Genomic DNA, 23215 nt, shown 5'->3' on the forward strand with positions numbered 1-23215 from the left:
AGCACATTTGCACGGTCGATATCAGCTACCACGAGCGAAGTGGATATCAACGAAAGCGGCTCACCAGGTAGCAGGTCAAGTTCATCCTTGTCCCAGTTGTTGGTCGGACCCAATCTTACCCCACGTCTGGCAGACGAAATCTGAGAACATGTAAGATGTACCTCGATGGAGCTATTTGGACCTCAAACAATCGGATGCGGGTTCCCCCCCCCTCACCGAGCGTCGAAACTGATACACATGGTCATTCTTGAATAAAGGCCGATCTGATCACGATCCTACAGGCCTCGGCGAAACCAGCACGGACTATTTAATCATACTCTGATATACGCAGGGAAAGAAGCATATTGGAGGTGGGCTAAGAGTGTGCCTACCTCGACTATTCCACGTCCCCCACCACCTGAACGGTGCCCGAATGGAACTGAACTCCCCAGACTCTAGTTTAGGCACTGGTTGTGCCACTCCGTTTCAAATTGTGCCTTGCCCAAAATATCCTTTTCTGTTGACTTCCTTATATATATATTTTTTTTTTATCTTCACATATCGGGCCTATCCTCTTTCTTCAGGGTCGATGGTGTACAGTGCGGGGTCTTGGGGCCCGGGGTGTTGGACGGGTGGGGCGTGCACGCAGGGGGGCTGGGTGGCGATTCGGGGAGTTGGGCTACGTCCCGCTGTGGGAATCCCCATGGTTTTAAATAATACCACATGATATAATGCATAAGGAACCTACTTACAACATACTAACATAGAAAGTGAAAGGCATGGCAGGAACATCTAAGCGTAATAGGGTATATTCACATTTAAAACGCCATCATATACACATAGCCATACTGCAAGAAACACATGTTACACCTGAAGATATCACACAGATTGAGAGTAGATGGGCGGGACAAATATATAGCTCTGGAACATCTACTTTTAACAGAGGAGTACTGATTTAGATTACTCCAAGGGTTCCCTACACAGTAAAACGCTGCACTACGGACAAAGAAGGCAGGTACCTACAGTTAGTAGGCTCACTAGATGGTGAAACACTAGTGATAAATGGGTTATATGTCCCAAATTTTAAGCAAGGCGAATTCCTACAAAAAACGGTCTCTCACCTATCAAGCCATTGAACTTTACCCAGCATTTGGGGCGGGGACATGAACTGTGTCCAGCAAATAGATATGGATAGATCACCCCCCCCACTGGTGGCCACTCCAGTAGCGAAAAACTCACAAATGCTACAAACATGGATAACAGACCACAGCCTGATAGATGTATGGAGACACCTATACCCACAAGAAAGGGAATACTCCTACCACTCCCCTGTGCATTTACTACACACCCGCATAGATCTTATTCTCGCCTCACAGGACTTAACACACAGATTCACAGCAGCAGAATACACAGCTAAGGTAATATCAGATCATTGCAACTTATTGTCCATATCAGGTTGGGGAGATCACGTGCTTCCATCCCAACCTGGCGTCTGCAACCCCGGTTACTACAAGACCCCCCGTTCAGAAAAGAAATAGCCACAGACATTTCCTCGTACTTTACCTTAAATAACGGGACCTCGAGCTCCAGGGCAATTGAATGGGATTCACACAAGGCAGTTATAAGGGGCACATGCATATCCATGACAATTGGAGTGCGGCATACACTGTCGCAAGAGCTCCGCAAATTAGAACAGGAAGTCCGCATTGCTGAATGCAAACAAACAGAGGGCACCATCACTGTTGCAGAGCTCAACAGATTACGCATACAATGGAGTAAGGCAGATAGGCGCATAAAGCACTATGATCACCGCCACTACATGGCCCACACACGTGCGGAAGGAGATAGATCAGGAAAACTACTGGCATGGTTATTAAAAAATGAACGTCGGAATACCTCTATTGGGGCCATCCGCTTGGATACAGGGGTAATCGTGAATACTCAAGTGGAAATAAACAGCGCCTTTAGAGAGTATTATAGTGCATTATACAAGGCCCTCCCTCAACAGAACAGTTAAATGAGTTCTTCTCGGAATCAAATTAAACTGCCTAACTGCTACTCAGTTGGTGGACATGGAGAAACCGATAGGGTTAGCAGAGGTACAACAAGCCCTACAACAATTAACTCATGGCAAAGCACCAGGCAGCGACGGCATCCCAGCAGAGTATTATAGCACGTTCCCGAAACAAACGTTGACACCTTACCTAGCAATGTTACATGAGGCCCTAAAATGCAGTCAACTACCGGTCACCTTACGTGAGGCGCTGATAGCGGTACTGCCTAAAACAGGCCGGGACCCGAAAGATGTTCGTTCATACAGACCGCTTTCGTTGTTAAATACAGACTGCAAATTGCTCTGTAAAATTTTAGCGAATCGCTTGCTCCCATGGTTGCCTGATCTGGTCCACCATGACCAATCCGGTTTCATACCGGGCCGCAACACTTTCATAAACATATGAAATCTACTACACTGTATGGCAAATTTCCCGGTGGGTGACCACAATCGGGTAGCAGTATCACTAGATATTGAAAAAGCGTTTGACAAGATAGGATGGCCCTTTCTGTTAGAAACTCTTAATTGCATGGGCTGCGGCATGACATATGTTAACTGGGTGAGAGTAATTTACTCTAACCCACAGCGAGAGTCAAAACAGGTGACGTGATATCCGATAAGTTCAGCATCGAAAGAGGCACCAGACAGGGTTGCCCACTGTCCCCACTGTTATTTGCTCTAGCTATAGAACCTTTGGCTGCCAGGCTCCGCACACTTGCCCTGGCTTGGGGCATCCCGGACGGCCACACACACCGCATAGTGTCATTATACGCGGATGATGCACTAATATTCCTACAAAATTATACAGACTCTCTACCTGACTTATTGAAACTTCTGCACCAATTCGGCTCGGTATCCGAATTAAAAGTGAACTGGTCTAAATCATGTTTATTCCCCATGCAACCGGTTCAGGAAATATTTCATTTAACCTCCAATCCAGGAGACCTTAAATGGTGTTACACCACTTTTAAATATTTAGGAGTAAATGTGTATCATGATCCCCAAGACCTCAAAGACGGTAACCTGGGAAAAGTGATCAGATCCATCAGGGGCTCTTTGCCCTTCTGGTGCTCGCTTCCGCTCTCGCCCATGGGCAGAGTGGCCATAGCAAAGATACTAATAATACCACGTCTATTGTACTTCTTCATGGCACTCCCATTAGCATTACCCTCCTCCTTTTTCAGTCCATTGAATAGCATATTAATAGACCTAATTTGGGGCAATGGCCGGCGGCGCGTGGGGCTATCCAAAATATGTCAACCACTGACAATAGGAGGGCTAGGAGCACCTAGATTTGAATTATATTCTGCATCCGCCGAGTTGCAATGGATATCTAAATGGCTTGGTAACCCTACGGGTGTAGAAACTCAGATGATACATTCGGACCTCGGACACACTGATATTTTGCAACACCTGATGAATCGAGATGGCTCTAAACACTCACAGAATATCTTACTGAACATAGCTCATTGGGCATGGGGACGCTACGCTCTATCAGGAGATTAAAAAACGTACTACTCCCCCAAGATCCCACTACTGGCCATCCCAAAAATTGCAAAGATTGCAACTGAGGTAGGCTTGAGCATATGGCCAGAGAAGGGCATACTCACCGTGGGTGATATCTACAGTGAAGGGCAATTCCTAACATATGAGGCACTGGCGAACACATACTCTGGGTCAAGGAAGTTTTGTTGCTTTCGCCTCAATACAACACTTGGTACGTTCAATCTGGAATAGTGGAAATAGAGAACCAAATACGGCTCCCATACTACATGACCTGATCGACACCATAGCTACCCCAATGAATGTATCGAGGACCTACAGTATTCTGACAGCACACATCGAACATGGACAGGAACAGGCTAAAAACAGATGGGATCAGGTACTTCCGGAATCGCTCTCACAGAACGCATGGAACCAGGCCATGAAAATGAACTATGAAGTATCACGTAATCCCTGTTTCCGATATACCCAGTTTCATTATTTACATCAAGCATATCTATCACCCCACCGTCTAGCGCATATGTTCCCCCAGACACTACAGCAGTGCCCCAGATGTGGCACCACAGCGGCCACTTTTTTCCATATGACATGGGATTGTCCCCCAATTTTGCGCGCATGGAACATCATATAGAGTTTGGATTGAAGGGCAATGCAATACTAGAATAAAAATTGTTTTTAGCAGATCATGCGTTAGAATAGATTTTTTGCAAACTCTGTATTATAGCTATTTTATCATCTAAATGCATACAAAAGTTATTCAAAAGATGTGTTATTCCAGTTTCGTACCTCTGTCCGGAGTTGCGACTCCGTTGTGGCTTTACACAGAGGGCTGTGCTAGGAGACGCAATGGAGTCAGGACTCCAGTAGTATGCTATAGCACATTGAGCTACTTTATGGGAGGGTAAACGAGGGTTAACAGAGAGTAACCATTCAGATGTTGGGTAATAGAAGATAAACATGAAACACAGCTTTTCATGAGCTTTTCATTTGTTAAGCACCACAATACCAGTGGGAGCAGAGTTGAGTAGTTTGCCACTAAGGTTCCCTTGCTGTGAACTATTCTTATGCTGAGGTTTCATGATTAGACAAAGAAAAGAGTAAAACAAATATTATGAGAGTATTGTAACTATCAGCAGCAACTATTTAAGAGGTGTCTAAATAGGAGTATGTATCTTATAATGTATGTATAATCATAGCTGTGTGCATAAATAGGATGGGTGAATACTTAAAGAAGATACAGGAAGGTATACTGCATGATATAAAGAGTGACATATATTGCACCTATAATTTAAAAGCATGGTAGTTCATTTAATGCACTTATTTTGCTTGGATGAGTGTTTAAATTGAATAAAGGTTCTTTGTGTATATGGAAAAAAATAAAGGTATTTTCGTCCTTCTATGTGCGGTGTATAACTCATGTGACATACACAGATGAGCAAATAAAGAAAAAAAATTAATTTGTCACTGTTCACCCTCTTTTACCTTAGCCATGAGGTGCTGTAGGATTGTGATCCACTTCCAAGTTTGTTAAATATGGAATGCAACAGATTATGATATAATGGACATCTTTTGAATGGGATTATCCCAAGAAACATCCATGGACTACAATTTTTTCCAGTATAATGCATGAGAGGTATCTATGTATAATAGGCCGTTAGAAAGCATGTATACAGTTTTGTCAACACTAGGATATGTATGTAGATATTAACTCCAACACTAATGCAGACAGGTAAACACTAATCCAAACAGTGAAATCCTCAGGTTCATACCAATAGTTAGATTAACATGCACAGAGGCTCATTCATGCATATAACTTGAAAAGTGATAGGTAAACTGAGGAAAATGATAGGTACAGTTGGAAATGCAGAGGGACACTGGTATATAGAGGTGTATTCACACACACACACATATATATATATATATATATATATATATATATATATATATATATATATATATATATATATATATAGACTATTCTAGGAAGTCACCCCCAAAGATGAAGTTTATTTCCAAAGACACAATGAAGGATGCACATGCTAATACAGTGGGAAATTCAATAACATACACTGAAACAATGAATTTCACTCTGATGCCAATACAAGCAAAGGTGTGCATAGTTTGCTTTAAATATGAAAAGGAACAGATGCAGAGTGTCTACCAGATAGTGACATGTGTGTTTCTATAATAATTACATATTTATGATATATTATTGGAAAGTATTTCATGCAAATGTTAATGTAGTCTTTTCTTTTCAGTCATCTATTTGCGTTAAAAACATACATCTTCAGTGCTTAAAAAAACAGAAAGGTGTAAGAAATTGAGGAAAACATGTTAGTAAATTGCAGAAGGAAAACAAAAGGGAGAATATGTGGACACAGTAGCAAAAGACAAAGGAGCAACTGGTACGAAAACAAAAACATTTTAAAATTTGCTTGCAGAAAATTGCAAAGTGTGCATGAGGAGGTGCATAGAAAGAAAGGTTTGAAATCAAGCCATGATGTACAAAAAGCATGCCAAATGAAGAGTAAGGACATATTGAATAAAGGAGATAGCATAACCAGAAGACAGCAACAGTTCAAAGAAATTAGAGCTAAAATGTTCCATGCAAGGGTAATTTAGAACTTACTTAAAAATATGAATCGGTATAAAAAGACAACACAAGTGCTGAAGCAAAAGAAATGTGTTGAGCATGCGGTAGATAAGACATTTTCCTTAAAGAGGAAGCTTTTTGTATTGATATTCAAAAGAATGAAAACAGTGTCACGGATGAAGAGATGCCTCTAAAGGAAAACACATATTAATAAAAGTAATTTCTGCAAAATTGTTACTGGTGGGTAGACGCATACTCCCAGTACAGAACCATTCTTTCATGAAGAAGATTATTTCCAGGAGAACTCATTAGTATATGCAGTAGATTCAACTGGTCGTTGTTATGAGATACATGAAGGGAGGGCTATTGCCTGAGAAGAGATTGTTCCTAAAGATATAGCTGAAGAGGTTCAGGGAAAGCGTTGACCGGGCCCTGTTTACAAATGGATTTGTAGCAGTATTTGCAGAATTTGGCAGGAATCTATAGGTTTATTAAGAATTTTTGTTTGTGATTTTCCATGTAGAAGTCACACACAGAAGATACAAATTTTGCAAGGATTAGATCCATGCAAAGTGAGAAAAAATACCAATTTACAAGGACCTTCATTACATGTTTGTTGAGGAAAGTGTGCCAAAGCACCTTTCATCACTTTAGGATATTGGCAGTTCACCATTCAAAAATACAAAGTCTAGTAAGGAGACTTTACGCTGTGAAGAGTCCAGCATTATGTTTAGGAGACATAGAATACTTTTGCATGGTACTATACAAGAGGTAGCAAACATTTGTGATGATGTGCAGTTTTGGTTCTTTGGTCCTGAAGAGGACCCTAGGGGGAATGAGGAATTCGTAGGTGCTGCTATTGAGGAAGAGAGCCCAGCTGTTGTTTCTGATAATTTTGAACAAGAGATCATAAAGTTTAATATAGCATTTTCTGAAAAGCCCTACTAGGTTTTCATTTGCTGTAGATGCACTCACTATTAAAGTCCATCACGAAATGTAGATATAATTTCCAAAACTGAAGGGGAAAATAGAGAAAGGTGGCAAGAATTTGCTTTTTATTTATTTGTGGAGGAGCATTTTGACCTGTCCTCATAGCAAGTTATATGTAAGTACTGCTATGATAAGTTAAAGGATCAGAAAACACCAGCTAGAGCAATGTAAAATAGGTTAGATCTTGTGAGTATTCCAGAACAACTACAAGACTGAAGTGTATACAAATCTATCCTTATACAATCTGTACATCCATTTCAAGTGATCATATGATTGGAACCAAAAACAGGTAAAATTGCATCCACAGAGTTATTGAACGGCATTAAAGGAAGAGTAGAATATTTGCCATTAGACATTAAAAGAAATGTTGCAACTGTAGGAATAGAGAAAGTTAATGAAGAGCCACTTATTAACATTGTAAATGGTGTACTGACTGAGAATAAAACAATTTGGCAAGAGTTAGTAGATGTTCATAAAGTTAAACAAGCAACATTATGGGCCTAATTACAACTTTGGCAGAGGGGGTTAATCTGTCCCAAATGTGACCGATATTCCGCCCACCGTATTATGAGTTCCAAAGGATATAATGAACTTGTGATACGGCGGGCGGGATATCGGTCACATTTGGGACGGATTAACCTCCTTCACCAATGTTGTAATCAGGCCCTATATCTGGTACAAAATAATGTTTATTATAAGAATGTTAATGTGGAACTTAATGTACCAAATATTGATGATGACAGTTTGTCAGGGAGTGGGCAAATAGAAAATGTAGATTCAGAGCAGAACAAATTTATGAGCACTACAGCATCTATCCGTTACATTCCAGAGAAGTCGTAGGAGATGTTATTGACCTTTTCCAAATGAAACAAGCTAAAGAAGCTCCTATGAGTATGTGGGAAAAAGTTTATAGGCTCAGTGTTTTCCATACTTGTTTCCCACTAGAGTAGGAGGTTGGTATGATGACTGACCCATACAAATATCAGCAGCTGAAGATCGACCAACGCGATTATAGTCAGAAGATCCAAGATTTAGACAGTGTGTTTCATACATATTTTACCTTCCCTGTGAGGGTGACTTGTCTGGTCTTTATATACTGTACAGTGAATCACATTCTAAAAACCGGAATTAATCTTCAAAATATATCTGCAAGAGAATTTGTAAACAAACTTCATGAACAGGATCAGAACTTAGAATACAACTTGATTAACTTGATTAATTTAATGGTGTGCCAACGGAGTACCTACAAATATTGGTTCCGGCATCATGGAAAACTGAAGTGTATGCTGCAAAACCTAGGACCACCAACCAGGTTTTTGACATGAGCTCATTCAATTTTTGAGAGAATCAAACTCTAATATAAAAGATAATAATCTAAAAACAGCTGGAGAACTGTGCTCATTAGATCCTGCTAATGTGTGTAGATATTTCAACCACAGGTTCCAAGCTATTCTTGCTTGCATCTGCAACAAGAGCAATCCTCTTCTTGGAGAAGTAAGTGATTTTGTTTGGCAGAAAGAGTACCAGGCAAGAGGTGCGCCACACATTTACATGCTACTGTGGATAAAAGACTCACCAAAATTTGGATCAGAAAGTGATGAGTCTGTACTGTCTTTTATAGAACAATATGTGACATGTAGCATACCAAAATACATTACTGGAAAAGGTTTCAGAGAGTATGTATTGTGTTTCCAAACACATAGATGTCAAAAGTATTGTCGTCCTGCATACAGGTCCAAAGGAACTTTTTACATGATATTTCACTTTGGATTTCCACAACCTGTTATTTAAAAAAGAAGAGTAAACACCTTCCTGTCTTCAGTCAGACATACACTGACTAGGAATGCTCCAAAGAATACATTTAACTTAAGAAGAATAGTCAAATCCAAATACATCAATGACTCCAATCCAGTGATTTTAAAAATGTGGAATGCTAACACGGACGTTTAATTTGTTGCAGACAACTCCATTTCTATGGCTCAATGTGTAACATCATACATTACAAAATCTGAAAAAAGTTAATGAAGGAGATGTGAGAGGAGATTTCTGCAGAGAAGGCACTTGGCGAAATCTGTATTCCTTCCGCTTGAAAATGCATTCCCCTAGGGAAATGGGGTCCTATGAGGTCTGTGACAGACTTGGATCACTAAGTTTGTTCTCAAAATCAAAAGGGATTGTCTTGGTAAGTCTTGGCCTGTCTAATACAAGAAAGAGAGTACTGAAATCTTTCATTGAAATTCAGTACATAGCAGAGATTGATTCAGAAAGTGCATACCTTGTAAAATCAAATATGTTGGATACATACTATCCAAGAAGAAGTGTCAATCTAGAAGACAAATGCCTTTATGAAATTCTTCAAAACTACAGATACAGAAGTAATGTAAGTGAAAATATAGAAAAAGGAAAATATGCAGTTTGTGGATGTGATAGAGGTTTAGTCAAACATGAAAAATACAATTTAAATAACTGTCGAACACTTAGCTGTCAAACCCCTGAGAAAAGAGAATTTTTCTATTTAGCACTTCTTTAACTGTTCATACCATGGCATGCTGAACTGGAATTACTTTGCGGTTATGACTCCTCTGAGGAATCTTTTAATGCTGTAAAAGATACCATTCAGTGTCCCATGTTAAAAAACTATTTACAAATATTAATTGATGAGATACAGCAAGAAGCAATGATTGCTGCTGAGATAGCGAAGGATAATTCTTAAAGCAGCCAGAGTTCAGCACCTTTCAGTCAGGATCCTCTTGGAAGACCTATTATTAAGAATGAAGCTGCAATAGCTATGAATGAAGTGGAAACTGCCATGGAACAAGTTAGACTGGAATCAGTAGTTGTGTTAGTTGGACAACTAAACAATGAGCAGAAAGACATTTACATTGAAGTGAAAGAAAAAATAGAACATGGATTACAATGTAAGTAAAAGGAATGCAATTGCTCCTCATTCAAGTTAACATTATTATATATTATTGGTCAGGCTGGTACTTGAAAAACCTTTTTTAATTAAAGGTATATCTACATACTTACAGATAACTACAGATTCAAACTTATCATGTGCAGTAATAGTACGTACTGGATTAGCTGCAATTTCAAGCTAATAACATTACATAGTCTACTTATGCTACTTGTAGAACATGATAAACTGCAACACCTGAAGTTATCTGGGGAAGCTTATCATGAGGTAGCAAGAGTTTTGAAGAAGATTAGACTTTTGATTATTGATGATGTAAGCATGGTTTCAACTCCAATGCTTGCCTTTGTCTACCTGCGAATGCAAGAGATTTTAAAAACTGAATATGACATCTTGTTTGGAGGAAAGCATTTGACTGTTTTTGGAGACCTACTACAACTAACTCCTGTAAAAAAGACAGACAGTTTTTAAAACTCTTTCACATGATCAGACTCAAAACCCACTAGGTAGTATTGGCAATGTCGACATTTTGCAATATTTTCAAAACAAAGAACTTTTGAAACATATGCGTCTAGCTTCTGACATGGAGTATGGAAACATTCTAAAGGACATCAGAGTGGGAGTTCTGACACAGGAGGGAACATTGATGTTGGAAAAGCCGACTTATTAAGAAATTGTTTCCCTCTAACAGGACAGCAGCAGAGCTAATGTATAACTTTTATAAAGAGGGAAAACATATAGATTATTTGATGCCTACACTTCAAGAGTGTGCTGCCTTTAATGAAAAACTACTAAAACTAGAGAATTAAAACATTTTGAAGATGACTGCTGTTGACAAAATGGAACACCAAGAACTAACTATGCTAATTAGTGAAAAATCACAAGGTGTGTTGAACCCTTTGGAGAAGACTGTTTCTAGGACTGGTGGACTAGAAAAGTCTTTATGTCTCTGCAAGAACTGTAAAATAATTTTAAGGCGTAATTTAAATGTTGAAGAAGGATTGGTAAATGGTGCAATAGATACAATTGTTGATTTTATTAATTTTCTCAACCATGATGAGATTGAATTCTTAGCTGTAAGGTTTGTTCAGGTTGATGGCATGAAGCAAATTGGAAGGTGTGTTGTACGCTTTTTTGCTTGTGAAAGATCTGTATGTCTGATTAATACAGTTATCAGTTTGCCTTGCATATGCTGTAAGTGTTGATTCTGCATTTATTAATACTGAAAGTAAAGCTTTTACAGAACAAAAGTCATATGTGGCATTCACAAGTTCAAACAGCTGGCTTGTTTTTAATTGATTTTGATGAGAAGAAGGTAAGTGCAGATGTAAATTGCATGAGAAAGTACAACAGGTTAAGAAGTTAACATGCTCCTGATTTAGGACAGTACCCTGTTTATGAAAAACAGATACTATGCCCTAGGCGGAAACTGACGAAACAGTCAAAAAAGAATATAGGTAAGATGGAAAGCAAAGCTAAAGAACAGGGTGTGAAGAAAAGAAAACTGGAAAAAGATGCAGTTTTGTTGGTTACCTGATGAATAACACTAGTGGTGTTAACTGCTATGCTAATGTTGTTTTTAATGTTCTCTTCTATCTACCATATGTAGGAAGTGCAATCCAAGAAAAACCATGGAACACATTGTGTGGAGCAGGTTTTAATTGCCTTCAGCAGTTACCTCAAAACAGAACTATAATACAATCTACTTTAGGAATTCTAGAACTAGTAAGTAAATATAGTGGATCTATAGTGTTTTCTCTAAATGCTCAACACAATGCACAAGAATTTCTTATGATGATCCTTGGAATTTCAGAAGAAGAAAATGTGAATATTGATGATATATTTGGACTAAATTATACATGGAACTGTGAGTGTGAAGATTGTTCTTTCTCATCTGCTACTGAAATCCAATCTGAGCAAATTATGTATTTAACTCTGCCAGATTTTAAAAGGGTGTGTTTTGAAAAATTCTGAAAAAAGAGTGACCAAAATATGACGTGTCCAACATGTGAATCAAATGTATTCTCTACAGGGCCTATACATAGGAGTGGTAAATACATTATAACAATGTTTCAGTGATGCAGAGCAGATGGAATAAAATTGGATACTGAGATTATAAACTTTAGAGCTGGCCAGGTATCATTTTCTGGTAGAACATATTGCACTTTGGCTATAATCTTCCATAAAGGATTGAACATTACTTCAGGACATTATACTGTATATTTGAAGACTGAAAGTAGGTGTACAGAATGAAATGATAGTAGTTGGCAATTTAAACAAAAATTACGTTTCAAATTTCCCAAATTGTATTTATTGTTTCCTCAACCAAAGTTCTAAGGCAAATCAGTAGTATAGCATTGGATACAGACTTCTTTGTATGTGGATCATTACTACTTCAGACATCCTTCGGCCTAACAATGGTGATGTCTTCAAGAACATGTGAAAAAGTGTCATGTGCTTAAAATGTATTGTAATACTTTTCAGAAAAAAACAGGTACGCAGCCTTTGCTGTTTGTCAGTCGTCACTGTTTTAGATATAATTCTGCATATGAAGGGTGACGTCAACAAAACCTATGGAAAAATCAACTGCGACTGAATTTCTGTATACTGCTTATATGAAAAACAAATACTTTTGTACTAGGTATAATAATTATGAGCAGTTTTGCATGAACAGTACTTTATTGTAGTACAGTAATTATAAAATAAGTACATTTAATTCACAAATTATAGTGAGTGCAAATTATAGTTATTTGAAAAACAATATTGAGAAGTTAGAAGTCTAATGCATAGTATTGTTAATTTTAGGCAACATACTAGCTGCTTGTGGTTTTTTTTCAAGTCCATATGACTGCTGTCCACTGTTCAGTGGTGGCCAGCTATACATACTTCTTTTATAGTGAAAAAGTATAGCAGCTGAGAATAGTGGACAAGAGAACATAACATGTCTACTTAATGTGTGTGATTGCTATATTAAAAAATAAAAGGTGCTTGTGTTTTGCTAATAATAATACATATTTACATTACAGGTTAGCAGGTTTTAATAGATTAATAATTATATGAAACTTTAACTATTATTTGTCTTCTTTCTCTGTCAATACAGATTAAATGACATTTTTTTCCAGTACTGATGAAGGTAAATAATTAGATGTTGCTTTATTTATACAGTATATAATCCATACTTATTCTTACACATCCAGTCACTCATCCTTACATGCACTCATCTACCCATGCAATTACCAATTGACACCCTCATACGCTCACACACTCACCCATGCTTCCACTCATAAACCTTAACACTAATCCATGCAGTCCCTCATGCACCCACTTACGTATCTGTGCTGCCACTCATGCATCCAGTTACTCACTTATACATCCTGTCATACACCATATCACTCAGTTATACAGGCATACACAAAAAGAGTAAGTCATTGAGACAACCACTTATGCACTCAGTAACTCACCTATATAGGCACTCATGCACTCACTCACTCACTCACACAGACACTCATGCATGCACCCATTCAGTCACCCGTACAGTCACTCATACACCTATTCACTCACCCATGCAGTTACTCATGTACCAATTCACTCACCCATACAGCCACTCATGTACCCTTCTCTCACCCATACAGCCACTCAAATCCCAGTCACTCACCCACTGATTTACCCATACACCCACTCATGCACCCAGTTACTCACCCATACACCCACTAACGCATCCAGTCACCCACCCATACAGCCACTCACACACCCAGTCAGTTACTCATACAGCCACACACACACTCAGTCACTCATGCAGCCAGTCACTCACCCATACAGCCATTCATGGACCCAGTCGATCACCCATACGGCTACTCATGCACCCAGTCACTGATGCATACATCCACTCACAGTCCCAGTCACTCACCCATACAGACACTCATGCATACAGTCACTCGTCCATACAGCCACTCACAAAGCCAGTCACTTCCCCATACAGCCACTCACATACCCAGTCACTCACCTCTACAACCAGTCATATACACAGACACCCATTCAGGCCCTCAAATACCCAAACACTCACCCAGTCAGGCACTCACACACCCAGTCACTCACAAAGCCAGTCACTCACTCATGCAGCCACTCACATACCCAGTCACTCACCTATACAGCCACTCATGCAGCCAGTCACTCACCCATACAGCCATTCATGCACCCAGTCGATCGCCCATACGGTCACTCATGCATACAGTCACTCGCCCATACAGCCACTCACAAAGCCAGCCACTTCCCCATACAGCCACTCACAAACCCAGTCACTCACCTCTACAGCCAGTCACATACACAGACACCTATTCAGGCACTTAAATACCCAGACACTCACCCATTCAGGCACTCACACAGCCAGTCACTGACCCATCCAGTCACTCACACAGCCAGTCACTCACTCATGCAGCCACTCACATACCCAGTCATTCACACATACACCCACTCATGCAGCCAGTCACTCACCCATACAGCCACACTCATATCCAGTCATTCACCCATACAGCTACTCATCCAGCCAGTCATTCATCAATACAGCCACTCACACAGCCAGTCACTCACCCATACAGCCACTCATGCACCCAGTCACTCAACTCTAAACACACTCACACACCCAGTCACTCACCTATACAGCCACTCACACACCCAGTCACTCACCTATACAGCTACTCACACAGCCACTCATGCAGCCAGTCACACATCAAAGCAGCCACTCACACACCCAGTCACTTATCCATACACCCAGTCACACACCCAGTCACTCACTCATACTACCACTCATGCACACACTCACTCACCCATACAGCCATTCATGCATCCAGTCACTCACTTCTTCAGCCAGTCATGCACCCAGTCAGTCAACCATTCATCCAATCAGTCACCCATGCAGCCATTCATACACCCAGACACTGATGCATCCAATTACTCACCCAGACACTCAGTCATGCACACATTCACTCATACATACACCCACTCATGCATCCATTTTGTGAGCCAGACAGACAATGATATATCTGTCCTCAGAATACAGCCAGTATGCACCCACTCACTCATCGACACAACCACTAATGCATCTACTCACTCCCCAATACAGTGAATTATACACCCAGTTAGTGACCCAAACATCTACGTATGTACTCATGCACTCATCCATACAAGCACTGATGCATCCAGTCCCTCAACCATACAGTCACTGATGCAAAATGCCACTCACCCACACAGATACTCTAACAGATACAAACAAACATATAACACATAATTATTCTTTTTTTTTACCAGTAAAGCAGTTCTGAAAATAACCATTAAAAAAAAAACATAAGGTTTTTACATTTTCTTGTGTTTTTACAACGATTTTTGTTATTTTTTAGGATGATTTTCTTTAAGAAAAACACACTAAATTATAGTGTTATAAAAACAATAACACAAGCTTGCTTTTTAATAACAGTAAAAAAAAAATTGCACTTGTGTGCTTTGATTGCATTAAGAATACTTTGAATCAACCATTCTCCTACACACGAAGTTTGCTTGCAATTTACAAAATGCTGCTCATTCCAGCAAACTCTGGCACCGTTGCTTTTGAAGTAGATGGTGGACCAGATCCTGACAGTGTTCCAGGTTGCAGATCTTGGGTTGCAGGACTCCCAAGGGAGATGTCTTTTTCTTGTTGTGCACAAGCTAAGCAAGCACTGTGTATATTCTCAAGGTGTTTATTCATTGAAGATGTTCCACAAGAGTATTTTCTGTCTGAACTCCAAGACAACACTTTGTTGCAGAGACTGCATGTGACCTTCTTCGCATTCATCTTCTTCTCCCCTTCATGAATTGTGAACAAGGTCCAGACAATGCTCTATTTCCTCTTCCTGGGAGGCTCCTCATCTGCAGAGTGACTGCTGGGCTGGTTATCCATTGGAGAAGTAGCTGCCATTGTTTTGTGATTAAAAAAACCCCACAAACACCAGAATAAAATAGCAAAAATTGCAGTGAAAGAACACAGGTCTAAACTGCCTGAAAGACACTAAGGTGCTCATTAGAAGTTTGGGAGTCCCCGGATCGCCAAGCCAGCAGTGGACCACCATATTATGACCATAGTTCTGTTCCCATCGGAACACTGCCAATACACCGCCAGTGCGGACAGACCACCGCAGACGGCAGTAGCCATCTCCAGGCCGGCAGGGATCATGTTTCCGCCGACTGTATTACAAGGTTGCACACTGCCAGGATTTCCGGAGCAGTCCCAAGCCACCAAAACCCTGACGGAAACGAAAGTTTAAAAGGAAACACTCACCTTCAGGAATACAGACAGGTCCGCAGCCGCCATTTAACGCAAACTTAAAGTCTTCACAATGCTCCTGCTGGCCATACAACTCCAGATCCAGCGACAAAGACTTCCGTAAGCACACCGACCTATCACACATTGGAGGGAAGGTAATTAGTGCACACCCACTCACAACACACACACCTGGCACGGATACCAATGGCCACACCCACACGCAAACACCTGTACCAACACACACACCTACATACACATGCACAAATATTACACACCACGGCCAACATACACGTGCCATACTCAACCCACACTGCCCACACACACACCACCGTCACCTACAAAACATACATACTCAACACCACAGAGTCACATAATGACAACACACACATGTGGAAGGAAAGGCAGGGCAAGTTTGTTAATCTTGACACCAACGGTGCTGTGGTGCAAATGTATTCAACATCATTAAAAATAGATACAAATATTAATTATTTACAATACAGGCCTGCTGGCCAGTCCAAATCCTGGTAGTGCCCCAGGCACACTGGGCAGGACTAAAGGCACCAACTTGACTCCTGACTGCAAAGTGGCCTCCACATGGCAGGGAAATCAATGGGGCAGGCAAACTCCTCAGGGGTAAGGGAGTAGGGACTTAGGCTTGTTCAAGGGGTCCTTAGGTTTGGGTTTTGGCTTGGGTGGGGGGTTGGGTTTGTTTTATGTTTCTGGGGAGGGGCTCTGGACTTTGACTTGGGAGGGTTAACCTTGGGTTTGGGGGGGCTCAGATGTGGCAGGTGGAGGGGCAGTACAAGGAGGGGCATGGAAGGACTGGAAGATAGAAGGACTGGGCTTAGGGATGGAAACAGCACACTTGGGGGATGTATGGGCTGGGACAGTGGGAGGGAACTGGTCAAACTCTTGGAGGAATCATTGTTTAGGTACACAAAGTTGGTCGTGGGAAAAGGGTTTGGGAGTGGAGGGAGAGAGAATGGTTGTGAGGTATGTCAATGGATGTGCCTTGCGTGCAGGTGCCAGGGTGGAAGTCATGTAGGTCCTGGTGTGTGCTGGGTGGGTGAGTGGAGGTGTTTAGGTGTCTTGGGAGTAGGGGAGAAGGAGATGCAGGGAGAAGCCAGGGTAGATGTATGAGTATCTGTTGGGGTGGCGCCTGCAGGTAAGGTGGATGTGCTGAATGTGGGGTGCTGGTAGTCGTGGTGAATGCACATGTGGGGAATGGGGTGGATGTATGCGAGTCTGTTGTTGTGGTGATGGTGGGTGAGAGGTGACCTCTGGCTGGATCTGGGACTGTTGATGTGCTGATTGCAGGTGTGAGTGGTGAGATGTCTGTGAGGGAGGAGGTCATGGGGGATTCAGTGTAGGGTGTGGATATTGTTGTATCTGCATGTGTGTGTTGACTGTGTCCATGCCGGTAGTGGGTCTTGTGGTGCCTATGTTTGTCTTTGCGAACCGTGTCTGTTGTTGTGGATGAATGCTGGTCTGACTGTGTGCTTTGGATGGGTGTGGGGAGAGGGGTGTGGGATTGGGCACATGTAGCTGGAGGGGGGTGGAGAATGAAGGGACACTGGCTGCCATCAATGAGGAGACCAGAGCCTGAAATCTCTGCAGGCCAGTCAGCATACTGTGAATGCCTTCCAAGTAGGCATTAGTTAGTTGCATTTGTGAAGCCGTACCCTGGATGGCATTCACATTGTTGACTGTCCCATAGAGATGGCCTTCAGGAGGTCAACAGTCACCTCAATGAGGGAAGCAGGGCCTACTGGGACAGGAGCAGAGGTGCCTGCGGCAAAGGAGACGCCCACCCTCTTGGGTGAGCGGGTATGGGCAACTTGGTGGGGAGCTCCAGGGAGGGCGGTGCTGGTAAGGGGTGTGGTGGACGAGGAAGAATGCAGGCTGGTTCCAGACAGGTCCACCACCGCCAGGGAGCGTTCTTCGGTGGAGGAATCCGAAGAGGCCATAGTCAAACTGGTCTCCCCTGTGGCACTCCCCTCGCCCTTCGTCCCACTGGTCGCCTCGACTCCGCTGGTCTCAGCCTCCTGGGTCCCGTGGGCTGCTGCTTCGCAACTTGCCGGTGGGCCTTCTCCTTCGCCTGATGATGCTAATGTAAACAAAGACAGAGGAGAAGAGGGAAGGAGGGTGGGAGAGACAGAAATTGCAGAATGGGTAAGTACCAACCCATCACTTACAAAGGGGAAAAACAAACCTTATTTCCACTCTTATTTAAGTACAAAATACGACTACACCTGTGGAACTAACATGGCAAACTGAATCTATGCTGATTTGACCCACTATAATGGGCAATGTGTCACCAATTGACTAGATGAAGGATATACCAATGTATATTTGCCCATAACCTACCCCAATCCCATTCCAGTGGACCCAGACATGTACTTCACTATCAACCTAGATGACTATAGCTTGTAGATTTTGGATGGCTATATATCCCTTTTCACTGTGCACATCCTGTCCTTAGACCACCTACAGCCATCTACACGATATGCATATAGCACCTGTTTAGAAATACACATAGCACCACTGTCAAAGAGTCTGACCAATACCGACGGAAGTGGCCTTAACATTTCACGTTCACTGAAGCTGATGGCGGGAACTGCACAACATGCACATATGTAGGGTGTTGAGTGTCAACCAAACATGGAGATAGTAACATTAAATGTGACTGTCATCATGTTATTCGCACAAAAAGTCAGATAGAAACAGACATGGCTACTAACACCTATAGTCGATGTGCAGCTACCAATGGGATACAACTCATCTATCAACTGCTATTCATGCAGAACCCATACAAGGCCAAAGATTAAAGAGGTTTATGTCTGTACTCACCCCCATGTGGCTGCTGTGCTACCCTTAAACACCCATCCACCTCAGGGTAGGCCACTGCCAAAACAAGGGCAATTTGGGGGGGTCAGGGTACGACGGGCACCCCTCCCTTGTTGGGAGGCCATTCCCAGCTGGGCATCTGCTGTCTTCAAGGCCCAGCGTCTCAGGTCCTCTCACCGCTTCCTGCAGTGGGTGCTCCGCCGGCTATGGACCTCCAGGGATGGCACTTGCTTGCCGATTGCATGCCAGATCCCTTTCTTTTGATGGGCGCTGACCTGCTGGGGACACACAGACAGAAGGAAAGGGTCATGTAGAGTGGCATCACAGCAACAGCATTGACCTTCACACAACAAACATTTCTCATGCACACACATACGTTTGTCAACGGCACAAACACACTCACTCCTGTGCTACAAACATGCATCCAATATGTGTGCGCCATCACATTGCCTTCCAGCCTCACACATAACACAATTTGAAAGGACAGTTACATTGGATTTACTTGCTGCTTTGGTGCCCCATACAACCATCCATTCCAGCGTAGGGTCACATCCACCAGCTAGTCCAGTTCTTCAGGTGTGAAGGCAGGGGCCCTTTCTCTTGCAGGACGTAGCATTAATGCTCCCAGAGACAGAACACAGCAGCTCACACAGTGGAGGTTTTGTTTGCACAAGTGTCAGGAGTCAAGTTAGATAGTCAGCAGAAAATGGCAGTCACAGCAGTGATCATCATTGGCCCCAGTCTCCCATAGACAACAATTTTATCCATAGCGGAGTTGCAAGGCGGTTGCGACCGCCTCCCACCATGGCATCTAACGCTGGCGTAATGAGCTCACTTCCGTCTGTCCTGTGCATGGACAACAGATGGCCGCCATTTTACATGTAGTTAATGTATTGAATGTGAATTTTAAGTGCGTCAAGGATGATTAATGAAGATAAGTGCGTTGATCAAGAATGCTTGCACATAAAACATGGGTGCACAAATGTGACATACAGGGAGTGCAGAATTATTAGGCAAATTAGTATTTTGACCACATCATCCTCTTTATGCATGTTGTCTTACTCCAAGCTGTATAGGCTCGAAAGCCTACTACCAATTAAGCATATTAGGTGATGTGCATCTCTGTAATGAGAAGGGGTGTGGTCTAATGACATCAACACCCTATATCAGGTGTGCATAATTATTAGGCAACTTAACAAAAAACAAATATATACCCATTTCAATTATTTATTATTACCAGTGAAACCAATATAACATCTCAACATTCACAAATATACATTTCTGACATTCAAAAACAAAACAAAAACAAATCAGTGACCAATATAGCCACCTTTCTTTGCAAGGACACTCAAAAGCCTGCCATCCATGGATTCTGTCAGTGTTTTGATCTGTTCACCATCAACATTGCGTGCAGCAGCAACCACAGCCTCCCGGACACTGTTCAGAGAGGTGTACTGTTTTCCCTCCTTGTAAATCTCACATTTGATGATGGACCACAGGTTCTCAATGGGGTTCAGATCAGGTGAACAAGGAGGCCATGTCATTAGATTTCCTTCTTTTATACCCTTTCTTGCCAGCCACGCTGTGGAGTACTTGGACACGTGTGATGGAGCATTGTCCTGCATGAAAATCATGTTTTTCTTGAAGGATGCAGACTTCTTCCTGTACCACTGCTTGAAGAAGGTGTCTTCCAGGAACTGGCAGTAGGACTGGGAGTTGAGCTTGACTCCATCCTCAACCCGAAAAGGCCCCACAAGCTCATCTTTGATGATACCAGCCCAAACCAGTACTCCACCTCCACCTTGCTGGCGTCTGAGTCGGACTGGAGCTCTCTGCCCTTTACCAATCCAGCCACGGGCCCATCCATCTGGCCCATCAAGACTCACTCTCATTTCATCAGTCCATAAAACCTTAGAAAAATCAGTCTTGAGATATTTCTTGGCCCAGTCTTGACGTTTCAGCTTGTGTGTCTTGTTCAGTGGTGGTCGTCTTTCAGCCTTTCTTACCTTGGCCATGTCTCTGAGTATTGCACACCTTGTGCTTTTGGGCACTCCAGTGATGTTGCAGCTCTGAAATATGGCCAAACTGGTGGCAAGTGGCATCGTGGCAGCTGCACGCTTGACTTTTCTCAGTTCATGGGCAGTTATTTTGCGCCTTGGTTTTTCCACACGCTTCTTGCGACCCTGTTGACTATTTTGAATGAAACGCTTGATTGTTCGATGATCACGCTTCAGAAGCTTTGCAATTTTAAGAGTGCTGCATCCCTCTGCAAGATATCTCACTATTTTTGACTTTTCGGAGCCTGTCAAGTCCTTCTTTTGACCCATTTTGCCAAAGGAAAGGAAGTTGCCTAATAATTATGCACACCTGATATAGGGTGTTGATGTCATTAGACCACACCCCTTCTCATTACAGAGATGCACATCACCTAATATGCTTAATTGGTAGTAGGCTTTCGAGCCTATACAGCTTGGAGTAAGACAACATGCATAAAGAGGATGATGTGGTCAAAATACTCATTTGCCTAATAATTCTGCACTCCCTGTATATGGACAGTGTAGGTAGATGTACTTATGACTATGACAGGTCATGTGCAGCCCAATGCTGCCTGATAGCCACATTTATCATATCTGTATGTGTGAACTTGAAATGAAGGTGATAACCTGGGAGACAAGGCTGTTGTTACGTGGAAGTTACACATATGTCATGTGTCGCAACCAGTTTGCTGGGCCCTTGCACTGACATCTGGGATGGCATTAACTTTAAGTCTTATTTCCCATTTGGTATATGTATATTAGCATTCTATCCACGATACTGTACTGTGCATCAAGTATTGAGCCAGTTGGAATGTGAAATCTCGATATTAACTTGTGCCTTTCCTCTCTCCCATTCCTAGATACCATGTAGTGTTGCAAATGAGACATCCACCGGTGTACCGACCCATAGTTGAGCTTGCTACAGTGGAGGAGCGCAACATAATCACAATCTATTGTCTGAACCGTCAGACCATCCAGGAACTGTGTACACTGTTGGAGCCAAATCTGTTGCCTGCCATCCGCAACCCCTATGCCATCCCTACCACAGTACAGGTCTTATCAGTGCTGCATTTCCTCACCTCAGGATCATTTCAGGTTACAGTGGGTTTGGCTGCAGGAATGTCACAGCCGATGTTCAGTGTAGTGTTGAAGGATGTACTATGTGCCTTACTTAAATACATGGAAAGCTACATCAGGTTCCCACATCGTGCTAATCTGCCCACTGTAAAATCTGACTTTTATTACATGGCTCACATCCCACATGTGTTAGGGGCAATTGATGGCACCCACATTGCTTTGGTCCTTCCCAGGGCCAATGAACAGGTATACAGGAACAGGAAAAACTTCTACTCAGTAAATGTCCATGTGGTGTGTCTTGCCGACCAGTATATGTCACAAGTGACTGCCAAATATCCTGCATCTGTGCATGATTCTTACATCGTGAGGGACAGCAATGTCTCACTCATGATGTCTCTGCTACAGAGGGAGAGGGTCTGGCTCATTGGTATGTATACTATAGTATGTCTTCAACTGAAATGTAACCTCCCTTCACAGTTAGCTCTGTCTCTCTCACAGTTTTGTAATCAGTCAAACCTTTGTGCACACAGGTGACTCCAGCTACACCAACCTTCCCTGGCTGCTGACATCGGTGAGGTACCCTACAACTGATGGGGAGATCTGTCACAATGAGGGTCACGGCCAAACGAGGCGTGTCATCAAGAGGACCTTTGGGCAAATGAAAGCCAGATTTTGGTGTCTACATGTCTCAGGAGGTGCCCTGCTCTACAGACCACAGAAAGTCTGCCAGATCATTGTTGCATGTAGCATGCTACACAATCTTGCCCTGAGGCAACACATACCATTGATGGATGTGGAGGAGATGGCAGGTGGACCAGTGGCTGATGCTGGTGACATAGGAAGTGATGAGGATGCAGATGAAGAGGATGCAGCTAACTCTAGGACAGAATTGATTCAGCAATTCTTCCAATGAATCTCAGGTATGTGT

The sequence above is a fragment of the Pleurodeles waltl genome, chromosome 4_2 (assembly GCF_031143425.1).
Source record: "Pleurodeles waltl isolate 20211129_DDA chromosome 4_2, aPleWal1.hap1.20221129, whole genome shotgun sequence".
NCBI classification, from domain to species: Eukaryota; Metazoa; Chordata; class Amphibia; order Caudata; family Salamandridae; genus Pleurodeles; species Pleurodeles waltl.